At 43.6% G+C, this 13,407-nt stretch overlaps 1 pseudogene; it reads right to left on the bottom strand.

Annotated features, from left to right (window-relative positions):
• LOC119297779 overlaps positions 1-12,256 on the bottom strand; it is a 15,503-nt pseudogene extending 3,247 nt beyond the window's left edge.
• Positions 12,257-13,407: the final 1,151 nt, after the last annotated feature.

Below are 13,407 nucleotides of genomic sequence, written 5' to 3'. Positions count from 1 at the left end.
GTTTGCGGTACTGTTGTTTGTTTAGTAGAGGCAGCCACGGTCGTCTAGAAATTGGAAGTGTTATAAGCCGGTTATAAGATATGTCAGATCAGATTTTTGTCTAGTTGGAGGAAAGAGCCGAGGAGAGAGAAGAGAAATGGGTTGTAGATTTACCGACGGCTTTAACACGTGCCCCGGCACCATTTTTGTGGGAGAAATACGGGCCACATATTATCAGCACAGCAATTAGGTATGACTAACTATTATATGAGTGGGCTATTAGGTTAGTTATAAATGGCTTGACAACTTTATATAGCCCGTTGTTGGCTATACTATTAAACTTGCTCTCAACGACATTTCTTGCACTTCAGAAATCGGCAAGATTCAAGCACTTTACTACATGTGGGTTATTGCAGATTTTATCCTAAACCGTTTCTGTAAAATGTTTTATTTGAATATTAATTAAAATAGTACATACATGATGGTCTGATATGTCTCAGAACTAGTTGGCTGGCCAAGTAAAACTAGCATATATTCTACTAAAATGCAGCGATACTTTGGTTTGTTCCTATTGACAATTATGTTGATTACTCCATTCCAAAATGTTTACCCCAAATAAATTCCTCCATTCCAAATTATATAACGTACACGTTTTTTATGATATAACAGTGACCAATATGGTTTGGGTGACTATACATGGACTAGTTCATATAAAAATGATTGTAGATATATTTTCCAAGGGACAAAAAGTACACGTATTTTTTAAAATGTTTTTTTGCGGGCGTATTTTTTAAAATGTGTGAACATTTTTTAGCAAGGGACGACCATTTTTTGGTATGTACATTTTCTTACGACGGGAAGAACATTTTTGTTGGGGAAACAAAACAGTACTTTGTGATCGTGCAGGTAGCTTCCTGCAGGATATGTCGACATTGATTATAACATGCCTAGGTGGAAAAAAAAAACTTTGGGTTGAATAGGGAAGTTCTGTAATACGAGATCTTAACTCAAAATAAATCTCTACATCAGACTACTAATTGGAAGTCAAAACTGAAAATTTTATAATGTGATATTTGAACATAAAACAGTTTCTAACATCAAAATCCTGTGTGGAAGTCAGATTTGTAGTAGAATTTCGAAGTAGCGGGAATTGACCACTAATTATTGTCTACTCCTCCGCTGATAAATATAAGATGTCCTAACTTTTTTATGAATCGGATGTATATAAACATGTTGTAATGTGTCACTTCACTCATTTCAGTATATATGTAGTCCATATTAAAATATTCACAACATCTTATATTTGTTAACGGAGGGAGTACTATAAAGTTTGGTAGTAGTTCCTTGTAGGATATCCAGCCATTGATCTTTCTTAGTCATTAGCACCCCAGATTTGATGAACTTTTGAACTGTCCATCCGCAAAGTACTAAATATGATTAATTTAGGATGTCGATACCTGCCACACATGTGGCATATACGACATGTACCCACACACCGTGTGTGGTGTGAGCAGGAGCAGCCCACACGGGCTGTGTGTGGGCGGACATTAAAATTGCCCACACGTGTGGGCGCGGCTACTTCGTGCCACACGTCCAACAAGTACTACTCATCTCCATCCCGTGCGTGTGGCATGAAGCAAAAATACCCATACGTCCTGACGCAGCTACATTAGGTACCCCGCGAGATGACGACTTAGTTGCCAGCCTGGTTGGCAGATGTAGTTATCTGGAATGGCAAGTGTAGTTGTAAAAGCATGGCAACTCTATCTGTTTTGGTTAACTATAGTTGCCATGTCTAATTTATGGTAGTTGCTGCGTGTAATCAAACCGTAGTTGCCGTGTGTGATTAACTACTTGCCACATATGGTCAAAACAGTAGTTGTCATGTGTGTTTACCTAGTTGCCACGTGTGGTCCAACCATAATTGCCATGTATTGTTAATCACAGTTGCCATGTGTGTTTATCTGGTTGCCACGTATGCGCAACTGCAGTTGCCGTGTAGCAAGGAATCACAGTTGCAATGTGTGTGTACCGAGTTGTCATGTTCGCGTAACTGCAGTTGCCATGTAGCAAAGAATCACAGTTGCCATGTGTGTGTACCGAGTTGCCATGTTTGTATAACTGCAGTTGCCATCCACAAGGTAGTAGTGTCGTGTGGGCGAAAAGCAGTTCACTCACACGGGCATTGTTGGGTTTCGTAGTAATTTCAAAAAAATTCCTACGCACACGCAAGATCATGGTGATGCATAGCAACGAGAGGGGAGAGTATGATCTACGTACCCTTGTAGATCGACAACCGAAGCGTTTGGTTGATGTAGTCGTACGTCTCTACGGCCCGACCGATCAAGCACCGAAACTACGGCACCTCCGAGTTCTAGCACACGTTCAGCTCGATGACGATCCCCGGACTCCGATCCAGCAAAGTGTCGGGGAAGAGTTCCGTCAGCACGACAGTGTGGTGACGATCTTGATGTAATACCGTCGCAGGGCTTCGCCTAAGCACCGCTACAATATTATCGAGGACTATGGTGGAAGGGGGCACCACACACGGCTAAGAATATGATCACGTGGATCAACTTGTGTCTCTAGGGGGTGCCCCTGCCTCCGTATATAAAGGTTCAAGGGAGGGGGGCCGGCCGGCCAGGAGAGGCGCGCCAGGAGGAGTCCTACTCCCAGAGGGAGTAGGACTCCCCCCCTTTCCTAGTTGGAATAGGATTCGTGGAGGGGGGGAAAGAGGAGAGAGAGGAGGAAGGGGGGCCGGCCCCCTCTCCTTGTCCAATTAGGACCAAAGGGGGAGGGGGCGCGGCCCATCTCTGGCCACCTCTCCTCTCTTCCACTAAGGCCCACTAAGGCCCATATACCTCCCGGGGGGTTCCGGTAACCTCCCGGTACTCCGGTAAAATCCTGATTTCATCCGGAACACTTCCGATATCCAAACATAGGCTTCCAATATATCAATCTTTATGTCTCGACCATTTCGAGACTCCTTATCATGTCCGTGATCACATCCAGGACTCTGAACAACCTTCGGTACATCAAAATGCATAAACTCATAATATAATTGTCATCGTAACCTTAAGCGTGCGGACCCTACGGGTTCGAGAACAATGTAGACATGACCGAGACACGTCTCCGGTCAATAACCAATGGCGGAACCTGGATGCTCATATTGGCTCCTACATATTCTACGAAGATCTTTTATCGGTCAGACCGCATAACAACATACGTTGTTCATTGGTATGTTACTTGCCCGAGATTCGATCGTCGGTATCCCATACCTAGTTCAATCTCGTTACCGGCAAGTCTCTTTACTTGTTCTGTAATACATCATTCCGTAACTAACTCATTAGTTGCAGTGCTTGCAAGGCTTAAGTGATGTGCATTACCGAGAGGGCCCAGAGATACATCTCCGACAATCGGAGTGACAAATCCTAATCTCGAAATACGCCAACGCAACATGTACCTTTGGAGACACCTATAGAGCTCCTTTATAATCACCCAGTTACATTGTGACGTTTGGTAGCACACAAAGTGTTCCTCCGACAAACGGGAGTTGCATAATCTCATAGTCATAGGAACATGTATAAGTCATGAAGAAAGCAATAGCAACATACTAAACGATCGGGTGCTAAGCTAATGGAATGGGTCATGTCAATCAGATCATTCAACTAATGATGTGATCCTGTTAATCAAATGACAACTCTTTGTCCATGGTTAGGAAACATAACCATCTTTTATTAACAAGCTAGTCTAGTAGAGGCATACTAGTGACACTCTGTTTGTCTATGTATTCACACATGTATTATGTTTCCGGTAAATACAATTCTAGCATGAATAATAAACTTTTATCATGATATAAGGAAATAGATAATAACTTTATTATTGCCTCTAGGGCATATTTCCTTCAGTCTCCCACTTGCACTAGAGTCAATAATCTAGATCACATCACCATGTGATTAACATCGATAGTTCACATCATTATGTGATTAACACCCATAGTTCACATCGCCATGTGACCAATACCCAAAGGGTTTACTAGATTCAGTAATCTAGTTCACATCACTATGTGATTAACACCCAAAGAGTACTAAGGTGTGATCATGTTTTGCTTGTGAGAGAATTTTAGTCAACGGGTCTGCCATATTCAGATCCGTATGTATTTTGCAAATATCTATGTCAACAATGATCTGCACGGAGCTACTCTAGCTAATTGCTCTCACTTTCAATATGTATCCAGATTGAGACTTGAAGTTATCTAGATCAGTGTCAAAACTTGCATCGATGTAACTCTTTACGACGAACCTTTTGTCACCTCCATAATCGAGAAACATATCCTTATTCCACTAAGGATAATTTTGACCGCTGTCCAGTGATCTACTCCTAGATCATTATTGTACTCCCTTGCAAAAATCAGTGTAGGGTATACAATAGATCTGGTACACAACATGGCATACTTTATAGAACCTATGGCTGAGGCATAGGGAATGACTTTCATTCTCTTTCTATCTTCTGTCGTGGTCGGGCTTTGAGTTTTACTCAATTTCATACCTTGTAACACAGGCAAGAACCCTTTCTTTGCTTGATCCATTTTGAACTTTTTCAAAATCTTGTCAAGGTATGTGCTTCGTGAAAGTCCAATTAAGCGTCTTGATCTATCTCTATAGATCTTTATACCTAATATGTAAGCAGCTTCACCGAGGTCTTTCATTGAAAAACTCTTATTCAAGTATCCCTTTATGCTATCCAGAAATTCTATATCATTTCCAATCAGTAATATGTCATCCACATATAATATGAGAAATGCTACAGAGCTCCCACTCACTTTCTTGAAAATACAGGCTTCTCCAAATGTCTGTATAAAACCAAATGCTTTGATCACACTATCAAAGCGTTTATTCCAACTCCGAGAAGCTTGCACCAGTCCATAAATGGATCGCTGGAGCTTGCACACTTTGTTAGCTCCCTTTGGATCGACAAAACCTTCCGGTTGCATCATATACAACTCTTCTTCCAGAAATCCATTCAGGAATGCAGTTTTGACATCCATCTGCCAAATTTCATAATCATAAAATGCGGCAATTGCTAACATGATTCGGACAGACTTAAGCATCGCTACGGGTGAGAAGGTCTCATCGTAGTCAACCCCTTGAACTTGTCGAAAACCTTTTGCGACAAGTCGAGCTTTGTAGACAGTAATATTACCGTCAGCGTCAGTCTTCTTCTTGAAGATCCATTTATTCTCAATTGCTTGCCGATCATCGGGCAAGTCAACCAAAGTCCATACTTTGTTCTCATACATGGATCCCATCTCAGATTTCATGGCTTCAAGCCATTTTTCGGAATCTGGGCTCACCATCGCTTCTTCATAGTTTGTAGGTTCATCATGATCTAGTAGCATGACTTCCAAAATAGGATTACCGTACCACTCTGGTGCGGATCTTACTCTGGTTGATCTACGAGGTTCAGTAGTATCTTGTTCTGAAGTTTCATGATCATTATCATTAGCTTCCTCACTAATTGGTGTAAGTGTCGCAGAAACAGGTTTCTGTGATGTACCACTTTCCAATAAGGGAGCAGGTACAGTTACCTTGTCAAGTTCTACTTTCCTCCCACTCACTTCTTTCGAGAGAAACTCCTTCTCTAGAAAGGATCCATTCTTAGCAACGAATGTCTTGCCTTCGGATCTGTGATAGAAGGTGTACCCAACAGTCTCCTTTGGGTGTCCTATGAAGACACATTTCTCCGATTTGGGTTCGAGCTTATCAGGTTGAAGCTTTTTCACATAAGCATCGCAACCCCAAACTTTAAGAAACGACAACTTTGGTTTCTTGCCAAACCACAGTTCAGATTGTGTCGTCTCAACGGACTTAGATGGTGCCCTTTTAAACGTGAATGCAGCTGTCTTTAACGCATAACCCCAAAACGATAGTGGTAGATCGGTAAGAGACATCATAGGTCGCACCATATCTAATAAAGTACGGTTATGACGTTCGGACACACCATTATGCTGTGGTGTTCCAGGTGGCGTGAGTAGTGAAACTGTTTCACATTGTTTTAACTGAAGACCAAACTCATAACTCAAATACTCTTCTCCACGATCAGATCGTAGAAACTTTATTTTCTTGTTACGATGATTTTCCACTTCACTCTGAAATTCTTTGAACTTTTCAAATGTTTCAGACTTATGTTTCATCAAGTAGATATACTCATATCTGCTCAAATCATCTGTGAAGATCAGAAAATAATGATACCTGTCGCGAGTCTCAATATTCATCGGACCACATACATCAGTATGTATGATTTCCAACAAATTTGTTGCTCACTCCATTGTTTCAAAGAACGGAGTCTAAGTCATCTTGCTCATGAGGCATGGTTCGCAAGCATCAACTGATTCATAATCAAGTGATTCCAAAAGCCCATCAGCATGGAGTTTCTTCATGCGCTTTACACCAATATGACCTAAACATCAGTGCCACAAATAAGTTGCACTATCATTATTAACTTTGCATCTTTTGGTTTCAATATTATGATTATGTGTATTACTACGATCGAGATCCAACGAACTATTTTCATTGGGTGTGTAACAATATAAGGTTTTATTCATGTAAACAGAACAACAATTTATTCTCTTACTTAAATGAATAACCGTATTACAATAAACATGATCAAATCATATTCATGCTCAACGCAAACACCAAATAACACTTATTTAGGTTCAACACTAATCCCAAAAGTATAGGGAGTGTGCGATGATGATCATATCAATCTTGGAACCACTTCCAACACACATCGTCACTTCACCCTTAACTAGTTTCTGTTCATTCTGCAACTCCCGTTTCGAGTTACTACTCTTAGCAACTGAAAAAAAAACTATCCCGGATTAGGGTTTACTGTAGCAGATCTGGATCGGGGCACGTTCTTCGAGGTTGACCGGATCCTCGCCGGAGCTTCTCGTCGAAGGAGGAAAAGGCGGCCGGGGCGGGGAAGAGGCGCGGCTGCCGACGCCGTTGACCGCGGGCGGCGGCGAGGCGAGGTCCGGCGGCGGCCGGCGATGGCGGTGGCGAGGTGCGGGCGGCGGGGCGCGGCGGGCTCGTGGCGGCCGGCGCGAAGGGGCTGCCGGAGCGGGGCGGCTCCGGTGGCGGAGCCTCGCCGGCGTCGGAGGAGGAGGTCGGGCGCGGGCGGCGGATGAGGGAGCCGGGCGGCGGCGTGGGCTCGGGGGCCGGCCACGGGCCTCCCGGGCCTGCCGGCGGGGATGTGGGCGCACGCCCACGTGGCAGGCGGCGATTGGACGTGGGGGCGGCGGCGGACGTGTCCGGCCGGGGCGGACGTGTCCGGCCGGCGCGGATCTGAGGATTAGGGTTAGGGACGAGGGGAGACTCGGGATTTGGAATGGGGGTGCTATTTATAGGCATAGGAGGAGCTAGGAGAGTTCAAATGAGGTGCAGTTTTTGGCCACGTGATCGTGATCGAACGCTCTAGGACATGGAGCAGAGTTTGGTGGGTTTTGGGCCAAATTGGAGGGGTGTTGGGCTGCAACACACACGAGGCCTTTTCGGTCCCTCGGTTAACCGTTGGAGTATCAAACGAAGTCCAAATGACACGAAACTTGACAGGCGGTCTACCGGTAGTAAACCAAGGCCGCTTGGCAAGTCTCGGTCCAATCCGGAAATGTTTAATCCCCACACACGAAAGAAAGCTAGAAATGGCCACCGGAGGAGAACGAAGCGCCGGAATGCAAAATGGACAACGGGGAAAATGCTCGAATGCATGAGATGAACACGTATGCAAATGCAATGCACATGATGACATGATATGAGATGCATGACAACGAAAACAACACACGGAGACAAAGACCCGAACCCGAGGAAATAAATATAACTTAACACCGGAAACGGCAAGAGTTGGAGTACAAATAGGGAATGTTACATCCGGGGTGTTACATAAGCGTACCCGTAATGTCGGTCTGGGCCGCTTCGTCCAACAATACCGCCGAACCAAAGCATGACATGCTGGTAAGCAGTATGACTTATATCGCCCATAACTCACTTGTGTTCTACTCATGCATATAACATCAACATATAAAACCTAGGCTCTGATGCCACTGTTGGATTTCGTAGTAATTTCAAAAAAATTCCTACGCACACGCAAGATCATGGTGATGCATAGCAACGAGAGGGGAGAGTATGATCTACGTACCCTTGTAGATCGACAACGGAAGCGTTTGGTTGATGTAGTCGTACGTCTCCACGGCCCGACCGATCAAGCACCGAAACTACGGCACCTCCGAGTTCTAGCACACGTTCAGCTCGATGACGATCCCCGGACTCCGATCCAGCAAAGTGTCGGGAAAGAGTTCCGTCAGCACGACGGCGTGGTGACAATCTTGATGTACTACCGTCGCAGGGCTTCGCCTAAGCACCGCTACAATATTATCGAGGACTATGATGGAAGGGGGCACCGCACACGGCTAAGAATATGATCACGTGGATCAACTTGTGTCTCTAGGGGGTGCCCCTGCCTCCGTATATAAAGGTTCAAGGGAGGGGGGCCGGCCGGCCAGGAGAGGCGCGCCAGGAGGAGTCCTACTCCCTCTGGGAGTAGGACTCCCCCCTTTCCTAGTTGGAATAGGATTCGTGGAGGGGGGAAAGAGGAGAGAGAGGAGGAAGGGGGGCCGGCCCCCTCTCCTTGTCCAATTCGGACCAAGGGGGGAGGGGCGCGCGGCCCATCTCTGGCCACCTCTCCTCTCTTCCACTAAGGCCCACTAAGGCCCATATACCTCCCAGGGGGTTCCGGTAACCTCCCGGTACTCCGGTAAAATCCCGATTTCATCCGGAACACTTCCGATATCCAAACATAGGCTTCCAATATATCAATCTTTATGTCTCAACCATTTCGAGACTCCTCGTCATGTTCGTGATCACATCCGGGACTCCGAACAACCTTCGGTACATCAAAATGCATAAACTCATAATATAACTGTCATCGTAACCTTAAGCGTGCGGACCCTACGGGTTCGAGAACAATGTAGACATGACCGAGACACGTCTCCGGTCAATAACCAATAGCGGAACCTGGATGCTCATATTGGCTCCTACATATTCTACGAAGATCTTTTATCGGTCAGACCGCATAACAACATACGTTGTTCCCTTTGTCATCAGTATGTTACTTGCCCGAGATTCGATCGTCGGTATCCCATACCTAGGTCAATCTCGTTACCGGCAAGTCTCTTTACTCGTTCTGTAATACATCATCCCGCAACTAACTCATTAGTTGCAGTGCTTGCAAGGCTTAAGTGATGTGCATTACCGAGAGGGCCCAGAGATACATCTCCGACAATCGGAGTGACAAATCCTAATCTCGAAATACGCCAACCCAACATGTACCTTTGGAGACACCTGTAGAGCTCCTTTATAATCACCCAGTTACGTTGTGACGTTTGGTAGCACACAAAGTGTTCCTCCGACAAACGGGAGTTGCATAATCTCATAGTCATAGGAACATGTATAAGTCATGAAGAAAGCAATAGCAACATACTAAACGATCGGGTGCTAAGCTAATGGAATGGGTCATGTCAATCAGATGATTCAACTAATGATGTGATCTTGTTAATCAAATGACAACTCTTTGTCCATGGTTAGGAAATATAACCATCTTTGATTAACAAGCTAGTCTAGTAGAGACATACTAGTGACACTCTGTTTGTCTATGTATTCACACATGTATTATGTTTCCGATTAATACAATTCTAGCATGAATAATAAACTTTTATCATGATATAAGGAAATAAATAATAACTTTATTATTGCCTCTAGGGCATATTTCCTTCAGGCATGACCTAGTTGGTGACTGTGTGAGCGAAAAGCAGTTCGCCCACACAATGCAGCAAACAGCGTGGTGCGGGTGTGTGGGCAAACTTTCCAACGCCCACACACCAGCCCCGTCCTACGTGGCACATCAAATCTATCTTTTTTGTGTCAAGATTCGTGCAAAAGACAGTGAACGACGATTCAGGCGTGTGGGCGAGTTGGGTAACGCCCACACGTGTGGGCGTTAGTGTTTTCTTTAATTTATTTGAACTGCAGTGGGTCCTTTTTTTTGTGAGCTGTTGATTTCGGTTTGTGCTTAATTCTTAACTAGAAAATACCCCGCACGTTGTTGTGGGAATTGGTTAATGAAAATTTTGGGTTGATAACATGGGAGCCAAATTTGAGATACGTATGACTTATTATTTGATTATGTATAATTGTAGCAACATTTATTGAATATAAGTAGTAGAATATAATTGAATGAAAAATATTTTTCCAAGCATAATTGAATGTTATAATAGAGTATCAATGTAGTTTAACTCTGTCGAAAGCATTTATGTATCCATGCATCTGACGCGTTTGCCAGATACAGTTGGTAGTAGTATAGCGTTGTATTTATTATTTTATATGGAGAGCGGACTTTGTGAGTTTGTGGATGACACGGCCACAAATGATTCTGAGTATCTCGCCGCAAACACTTCAACGGGGAAGGGGGACAGCCCGTGATGTCAGAGCAGTGCGCTGGGGGCATGCAGCCGTGATGAGCTGAGTGCAAACTGTTGCCATGGCACCGGGTCCAACAAAATTGATTGTGTGTAGTCACTGTAAAAAAAATAGGATGACGTGTACTAGTAGCAACTCGATAAAATGTTAAGGCTAGCTGGCTAGTTGGCTCAACATAAGAGTTTCTTTACTCCCAAATTTTAGCACGGCTGTTGTGATTAGCCACTGTTTAGCACGGCTGTTGTGGTTCCACTCGGGGCCTGAAGAGATTGTAAAACTCTGTGACGTCCTTGTTCCTCAATTAAATAAATCTACCTCTTTTAGAAAAATGACTACTACTTCACATGTGTTGTGACCCAATTAAACCCCCCACAAAAATATTTGTACTGGATTTGACAAACTGACAACTCTATCGAGGTGTCCAGTCAAGCTAAATTGAATTTGCATTTGTGAATGCATGGCACCTTGTGAATGGTACAACTTGTAATGTAATTTGCATGGCGCCCACGGTTTCAATAGGGAATAGGTGCTCCCAAGGGGCTCACACAATAACCACCAGCTGACAATGACATCAAAATTTATAAGGACGCCGCAATCACGTGCCAAACAACTTCACTCTTTTCTCGAAACAAGTAATGTCTCTAGCAACACCATAACACGATATACAAAACAAAAAGACCACCAGAACATAACTAAAACTAAAGTAAAACACATAAAACGAAAACAAAACAACCGGCCACAATAATCTGCTAAAGAAAAATGATTATCCCATGAGTAAGAATGGCGCAACGAAGCGTGCATAGCCTCCAGTATCTTCTATTCCTAAATAGCTACAACCGCTACATTTTTCTTCCTAGACATGCAACCATGCCACATAAGCAAATCATACATGCAAGTCATAAATTACATATTTTTGCATTACTCTATGAATGCAGCGCCGCCACATCATATGTTCATGCATGTTACTCATAAGTCAACTTTTGCATTTGATTATGTATTGACGTTACCTATGTAGTTCACCCTTCGCACTTTAGGTAGAAATGACATTCTTTTAATTATAATTCATTTTTATACCCTTTGTATTTTCTTTTAAGCTTACATTTGCTTTTACATTAGTTTAGATGTTTTTTTAGCAATTTTTATGCATTTCTTTTAACAAGGTTCTCATAGCAACGCGTGGATCATCATCTAGTACAATCAATACTCTAAGCTATACGAAGCAATCAAAACAATACATGTCATTAGCCCCCTCCCCCCTTGTTCCGAATCTTTTAGTACTACCAGCCGTCGATGTGGATCAGACACGCATTTCTCTTTCTTTCTTTTTTGTCCCTTTTAAATGCGTGTCAAGGAGTTCAACTGAATCACAGTTCATATGCAGCCCAGTTCCAAATATCCGAATCCCTATGCACACCTACGTGACTATTCGCAGAACCTCTATTTCTAAAAGGTAAAAAACTTGACTATTCACAGAAGTTGGAATGGAAGAAAGAACGTACCATGAGGCCGTAGGCGAAGAACTGGATGCCGGTGTTGCCGAGGGAAACGGCGGCGAGCTCGAGCGTGCCGAGATGGCCGGAGAAGATCCGCGTCGACATGGACATGAGGTAGTTGATCATGTACACCAGCACGGCGGGCGCCGCCAGGGGAACCAGCATCCGCATCTCCACCATCGTCGCCGCGCAGATCCGATGCACCCACGGCACCGACTCGTCGTTCAGGATGCTCTCAAGCTGCTTGCCCGCTCCATGCCCGCCGGCCGTCGGCTGCAGGGGTGTCAGCAGCGGGCTCTGTAGCTTGCTGTCCGCCGCCTCGCTGGCGCCGCCCATGGCGCGCACCATGCGTGGCTGAAAATGAAGACGCAGAGGAGCCCAGCGCTTGTCTGAGGAGCCCACCCGGGAGAAAATAGTACTCCCTCTGTAAACTAATATAAGAGTGTTTAAATCATTACTTTAGTATTCTAAACGCTCTTATATTAGTTTACGGGGGGAGTAATTTAGTTATTGTTGTGTCTGCTAGCTTTTGTGACCACTACTCTATACCTTTTCCATGCATCAGTTCAGATGCATCTTTATGCTTTGCATGTATCAATTATTAAAAAATGTGTAACATCCTAAAACGCTATTGCTATTGCCTAGAAATAAGAATTAGAATCAAGTTTGTATTTGTTCTGCGAAGAAATGCAATTCTACCGTGCATAGGATATATACTATGCAAGCCTCACCATCCAGCTTGTTGGAGATTCATGCAACATGTTATGTACTCCCTCCATAAAGAGATAGAGATCACTACAGAGGGGAGTATTTGTTTTATGTCTTGTAATTCTATGACATCACATCAATCTGACAACATTTTTCATGGACAACTTTTGCCGGAGATTATATACACTATGCTTGGAAAATACTCAGGTGCTCCCGTGTGCTCTCCTTGCTGAATTTTTTTAAAGAACGATAACCCCAGCCATTGCATGCACACAATAATATATTATCAATAAGATAAAATCCATTAGCCGAATAAGTTCGATCCGGAAAAGAAAATCCGAGGACGTATGCCTCATAACAGTAACTCCTTCAAGCAAACACTAACCCTATGAAAAAAGACAGAAACAAAAGAAAAATACCGGAAGTACCTTTCTACACCCAGGAGCAAATGCTCCTGGCATGAATAGTAAGATTAAAAAACTAGAAAAAATGTTCAAAAAATTCTGAAATTTTTTTGTGACATACTTTCACAAATGTTTAATGTGCATGCAAAATTTCATTGCGAAATCACATTGGTGGAAGGTGTGCCAAAAAAAAACAAAATCAGAGCTTCAAAATGCTTTTGTAAGTAACATTTTTAGAGCATCGATTTTGTTTTTTACCACGCCTTCCGTCAATGTGATTTTGCGATGAAA

The sequence above is a fragment of the Triticum dicoccoides genome, chromosome 5A, assembly GCF_002162155.2.
Source record: "Triticum dicoccoides isolate Atlit2015 ecotype Zavitan chromosome 5A, WEW_v2.0, whole genome shotgun sequence".
Taxonomy (NCBI): domain Eukaryota; kingdom Viridiplantae; phylum Streptophyta; class Magnoliopsida; order Poales; family Poaceae; genus Triticum; species Triticum dicoccoides.
This window is presented reverse-complemented; position numbering and strand designations above follow the sequence as displayed.